The sequence below is a fragment of the Pangasianodon hypophthalmus genome, chromosome 1, assembly GCF_027358585.1.
Source record: "Pangasianodon hypophthalmus isolate fPanHyp1 chromosome 1, fPanHyp1.pri, whole genome shotgun sequence".
NCBI lineage: Eukaryota > Metazoa > Chordata > Actinopteri > Siluriformes > Pangasiidae > Pangasianodon > Pangasianodon hypophthalmus.
The window spans coordinates 25,255,728-25,262,107 of NC_069710.1; positions in this window are offsets into that span (position 1 = coordinate 25,255,728).

Consider the following 6,380-nt stretch of genomic DNA (forward strand, 5'->3'; position numbering starts at 1 on the left):
CCCCGCCCCTTTCCCCGCCTCTCCACCAACACGGTTTCGGAGCGTCACTGAAGCCTGCGCGAGACGCCGAGAGCGAAACGCACGTGGGTCCCATTGATTATCCTCCACACCTGTGCAGAGGCAGAGGCTCCGCCCCATTCCGAAAGCGTGACCCCAGATCTCCACTGGCTCAATTCAAATACCGCAAAGCTGTCTGATAACCTGTACATACCACAGTACTCCAAAAGTATTGGCACCCTTTATGCAAATAAGTAAATTATTAACATGTTGAAGGGGGGAAAATGGCACTAAACTGTACTTCTTGCTTTTGTACCTTCATGTAGTGTACATTTAAATTTTTTAACTAAATACTAAACATGGTCCGTTTGTGTACATTAAATCTTTTTTAAACTGTCTCCACTTTTAAAGTAAAGCCACACTTCCAGTTGAAAGTTACATAGTAAAAGTACAAAACATAATGGTACCACTCAAAGAGTTTACTACTATTTTTACTGAGTGGATTGTGACACTATATAGAGTCTAGTTTTATTATTAAACTAAATTTTTTGCCAAACATAAACATGGAATGCCATTTCCTGAAAGTCAGTCCTTTCAAAAATATTGGCAGCACTGTAATTATCATTTGGTGAAGCAACAACATGTTATTTTGATATACTATTTAGTACAGTATTACTGGAGTATTTTAACATAAACTGACCAGAGCCTCTGACCTTTACAAAACATAGCACACGTCTGACTTAGTATCCTTGTGAGGGCCTTCCACTTCCATAAAGATTAATACAGCTATTTAATGCTATGCATACACCTAAACCTACCCATACCCTGAACTTCAGTAACCAAAATGAAATCTTCTAGCTCTTATTTATTATATCTTAGTTATACGAAAATGTACAAAATGTGTGTATAATTGTTAGAGCATTTAAGAGCAGAGATGCTTTCTGAAATGTGTGTAAGCAACTGAGGAAAACTGTAATATTATTTTTGCATTTAGATATCCTGGCATTTTTTTTTTCTAAACACGTTTATTTTTGTTCACTTATTGTCATCTAATTGGGTGTTTTCACAGATAGTTCTTTTTAAATACCCTTTCCTTAATCCTGTTAAAGTACACCTGAAAGGGAACTAGCTGCAAATGATCTCAGTGCTTTTGCTCTTCACAATACAAGTGGACTCACAGGTCTCGGTTTTCTTTCTGGACTTTTTAACCACTGATGAGATCTCAGACCACTTGTTAATGCCACATCTTAAGAACTTGACCCAGAATGAATGGATACTCTAATTCTAAACAGTTGTTTAACTTGATGCTATCAGTTGTTTTACTTGATGCTATCATTTGGCTGTGGATGGAAAGTAGAGCAAAAACTGAACTGAAGTGAAATACCAGCAGTGTCTGGAGAAAGAAAGAAACGAGGAGAGAGAACTCAGAAGAATCTGCTGATGATTAAAGCCATACACCTACTTGTGAAGTTCATGTAAGTGGTTGGCATATAGTCAGAATACATGTATACACTGCAGAGGTTTATTACAGTAGTAATATGCAGTATAATTACCACTACATAACTAGTTATCTTACTGCTACACAAATACTCAATAAGATAACTGCTAGTGCTTCAATGCCTATATTAGCCTGTCATGTGTACTTGAAACACTATAATGGACTCAATGTGAAAACACTCTTAATTACAGTTTTGTTATTGCATGTTCAGGACAACCATGTGAGTCATATTTCACTGAAAGTCACGCCTGACGTAAACTACGAAAGCCTCAGCAGCCTAGACACTATCTTGAAATACGGGTGTGGAAATCTTCATATTCAGTTGCACCTCAAATATGTGCACTCCTTTCGAAACGCCATAATCATTAGGGAATGTGGTCCTGCTTTAAATACTGATGTTCCTATGTGCCACTGACTCGCTCCCAGTATCTCCTAGGTATTAACTCTTGTCGACGCACACAGCTCAGAACACTTGAAAGATTATTATCTGTTTGGAGTTTTGCAGTTTTGCTAGTATTTCAGACATAAACAACGCACAGAGTAAGATGTTCAGTAGTTGAACGCTGTCAGTTCAAACCCAGAAGAGATTCTTGAACCAGTGAACCTTTTCACTGCTCAACTGCTAAGTTGTAAGTAATGATGCATACTCATCAGCTAAATGCATTAATAGCAGTAAACAATGTATTCTGACTAATACAATCAAAATGAGTGTGAAAATAGTGCTAGTAAATATGACCAAGACAATGGGCAGACACACAACAACTTTTTTTTGGCATGCACTGCCACACCTTCACACACCTCCTCTCATCATTACACTTGACACTCTCCCACCTTTTAATCAAAGGAACTGGAATGAAAGTTATTTGTATTTTGGCATCTGCTCAAAAACATCTTTAAAGTCACTCCTGCTTTTCAGCATTTTCTATTTTACTAGTGAAGTCAGGACACACACTTGCCCATTCTCTAGAAAATCCAACCTTATGATTTTGCGTGACTGCACATAACAATTCTCTTACAGAAAATAGCTCAGTGGATATAAAAATATGTTTTTAAAAGGGAAAAAAATTATTTATTTATTTATTTTTTAAAGTTACACATTAAAATGTCACACTGCCTTTTGCACTTACAGAGCACATGAGCTAGACACTAATACGTTGACTCATATTTTATCTTTGTAATTGCTGTAATGTTTCTTTAATTAAGTACCTAAAATATAATAGGCAGGCTACGACTTGTTCAAAACTGCAGCCAGATTTTTAACAAACACTAGTAAGACTGAGAACACCTGTTTCAGCATTGCTGTCTGTCTTCTTTAGGATTGACTGTAATAACTTTATACCTTAAAACCTTAAAACTTTAGAAATGTGAGAACATATTTAAATGTCTGACAGGCTGTGTCCCAAAAAGAATTTTTAAGATAAAATTCAAAACTCAAGAAATCTGCTTTTATATTCCAAAAATCTGTAATCCACTCACTGCTTCTTTGTCACTCACACTAGATTAACCAGTTTTAAAGCACAACTCAACACACTCTTTATACAACAACATATATTAATTTCATATACCTGCCTTATGAAAAAATTATATGTATTTCACGATATATTTTATAATTTTGAAGTGACATCACATGAACAATACATGAAAGAATTATTCGTGAGAAAGTCACATCTAAAATATGAAATCATCATAATGTGAAAAACACATGAAAATGAATGAATAATGTCTAAAAACATGATGCACTACATGTGAAAAACATGTGAAAAGTCTATCTAATAAGTATCTATGTCAATCATGTGATTATTCATATGTAATTCCTGTAAGGGTGTTACTTTTAAAAATATTTTAGTACCTGGTTATTTTGTAATTTTCTTTCCACTTTTATCTTCTCCGGATCAGACTGAATAAAGACCATACTGTACTTAGCAATCATACGTTGCACTTCTTTCATAAGAGCTTCACATGAACAACCACTTAATGACACCCAAACTGTCACCACAGTTCATGTGGGATTGATGTTAGAGTGTTTCCCTGTCATGTGCAGAAGCTCTTCTGGGAGCTAAGAATCCTAAACTATCCACAGAACCCTTGAAGAACCCTTTTTCTAAGTGTGTACATGGTCAGAAATGAGAAATATGGTTCACAAAGCACAGGAATGCAGCCTTCCCTGAGTGTATCCCTTAAAAATAATAACAAGCATTAATTTAATCTTTCTTTTTTCCCCTGTGTTTATAAATTAATTTGTTTTTAAAAGTTACACATACATGGGCAGTTTTTTTTTTTACAAAAAGTTTTCCTCATGGGCATGAGCCAAATCATTGTGGGAGATATATATATGATATATATATATGTGTGTGTGTGTGTGTGTGTGTTTGTATTAGTATATTTACATATATGAGAGAGAGAGAGAAAGTTAGTGAATAAAAAATGCATTAGATTTCATGAAAACTCAAATAAAACCATTACTATATGTACAGAATATTTTTCACCTCCATTCACCTCCATGTTTTTCTTTTATTTTCCCCGGAAACAAGTTTTATCGCACTGTACACCGACGGCAGGCATTTCCACTGATCTTGTCAGTTTTGTTTATTTTTTTCAGACCCCCAGAGCTGTTGTGGCTTCAGTTCCCAGTAATGCCCACAACACAAATCACTGTGTAGACACACGCAACTGATAGGAAGCCAGGCAGGTATGAACATGCACATAATAACCCTCTGTGCAGCAGGCACATCTGGTGCATGTCATGATTCTCAGACCTTTAATATCCGTCTTTGCTTCAGGTTTTTTGGGATATTAGTCATATAATCCAGGACAAGCTTTAAAGAGCAGCTAGTGTGTGAGCTCATTTACACACTGATGAAACTACTGCTCAAAATGATGCAACATAAAATTCAACATTAATAAAACGTCACAGGGAACAAACATGAAGTAATCCAGGTTTACACACATGACTACACAGCATAAAATGCAAACACCTGTACGCAACGAGCAGCTGAAATTTTCTCACAGTGATCATAGTGCAAGTTTATGAAACAAGGAAGTATAACTCAGCTTTGCACCATGTAGCTTTGAATATAAGCTTTATCAGTTCCAAGCCATAACAGAGCTTTACAACAAACGCTGAACAGCAGTTATACAACAACACCTCAGTTATAAAACATCAACATCATCTTATCTTTTTTTCTAAAAATGCAGAGTTCTTCTTCAGTTTGTCTCTCTGGGGGAACCCTTGAAAGGTCTATATAGGAACTTACAGAAGATGATTTAATGCAGAACCATTTTAGGAAGCTTTTAAGAAACCAAAAGACCCCCCCCCCATGTGTAGTTTGTGAACACATGTCCATCACACCCATATGTGAATTTATCCCTAATGAGCAAGCCAGTGGCGACGGTGGCAAGGAAAAACTCCCCGAGATGATATGAGGAAGAAACCTTGAGAGGAACCAGGCTCTAATGGGAACCCATCCTCATCTGGGTGCAACGGATAGTGAGATTATAAATAAATCCCTTCTATTATTGTGTATTATATGGACAAATAGTGCAATTGTGCAACCAATAAATTCATCACAGTTTTTGCAAGAAGTCCGGCTGGTTAAAATCTATCCACTGTCCACTGATGGAGTCCTGAGTACGAAGCTGCTCGTGGCAACTGCAGCCCCAAAGCCACTACAGCAATTGCAGTCCCAAGCCATTACAGTACAGCTCCCCATATGTGATCCCCATGCCATCTCCACAGCCCCCAGGTGGCACCATCCCCAGCAATCCAAACAGTTCTTCAGGCAGTCCATATGGGGCCACCCCCAGCAGCAGCGAGCGAACTCAACCGATGAGAACTCCAACTAGAAGTAGGGCATCAGGATGGGTCAGGCAGCGAGGAGGAGCAGAAGGGGTCAGGATCACTGGCATCTCTGGCATCTCAGAAGTAGCATGTGTAGCTCGACAGAGAGTGAGGGAGAGAGAGAGACGGAGAGAAAGGAAGAGATTGTTAGGTGAGCTTTTGTCCTCTAATGGTCAAGCACAATGTACTTTGCATGCAGAGTGCAAGCAGGGACTCCAGCAAGACTAGCTATGACAGCATAACTAAAAGTGAGAGCCAGAAACTAACACAGACATGAGGGTACCCTGGGACATAAGGCAGCCAGCCACTCCACCGTCGACAAACCTGAGTGAACGTGTGAGAGTGGGGGGGCGACAGCATCCAAACATCCCAGTTCACCACAACACTCTATGCCTGTGAAACCCTCCAGACCTGCCCCTGTACCTAAGAAAACTATTCACAAAAGGCTTGACTAAACAAATATGTTTTCAGCCTAGACTTAAACACTGAGACTGTGTCTGAGCCCCGAACACTAAGTGGAAGGCTGTTCCATAACTGTGGGGCTTTGGAAGAGAAAGCTCTACCCCCAGCTGTAGCCCACATTATTCGAGGTACTAACAAATAGCCTGCACCTTTTGATCTGAGTAGACGTGGCGGATCATAAAAGACCAAAAGTTCGCTCAGGTACTGTGGCGCGAGACCATTTAGTGCTTTATAGGTCAATAGTACTATTTTATAATCAATACGAAATTTGATTGGGAGCCAGTGCAGTGTGGATAAGATAGGGGTGATGTGGTCATATCTTCTGGTTCTAGTAAGGACTCTCGCTGCTGCATTCTGGACTAACTGGAGCTTGCTTATGCATCTACTGGAACATCCAGACAGTAAGGCATTACAATAATCCAACCTAGAGGTAACAAAAGTATGAACTAATTTTTCTGCATCGTGTAGTGACAATATATTTCTTATTTTAGCAATATTTCTGAGATGAAAGAAAGCAATCCTAGTTATATTATCTACATGAGCTTCAAATTATAACCTTTGCTGTTATAATAACCACCACTCTTC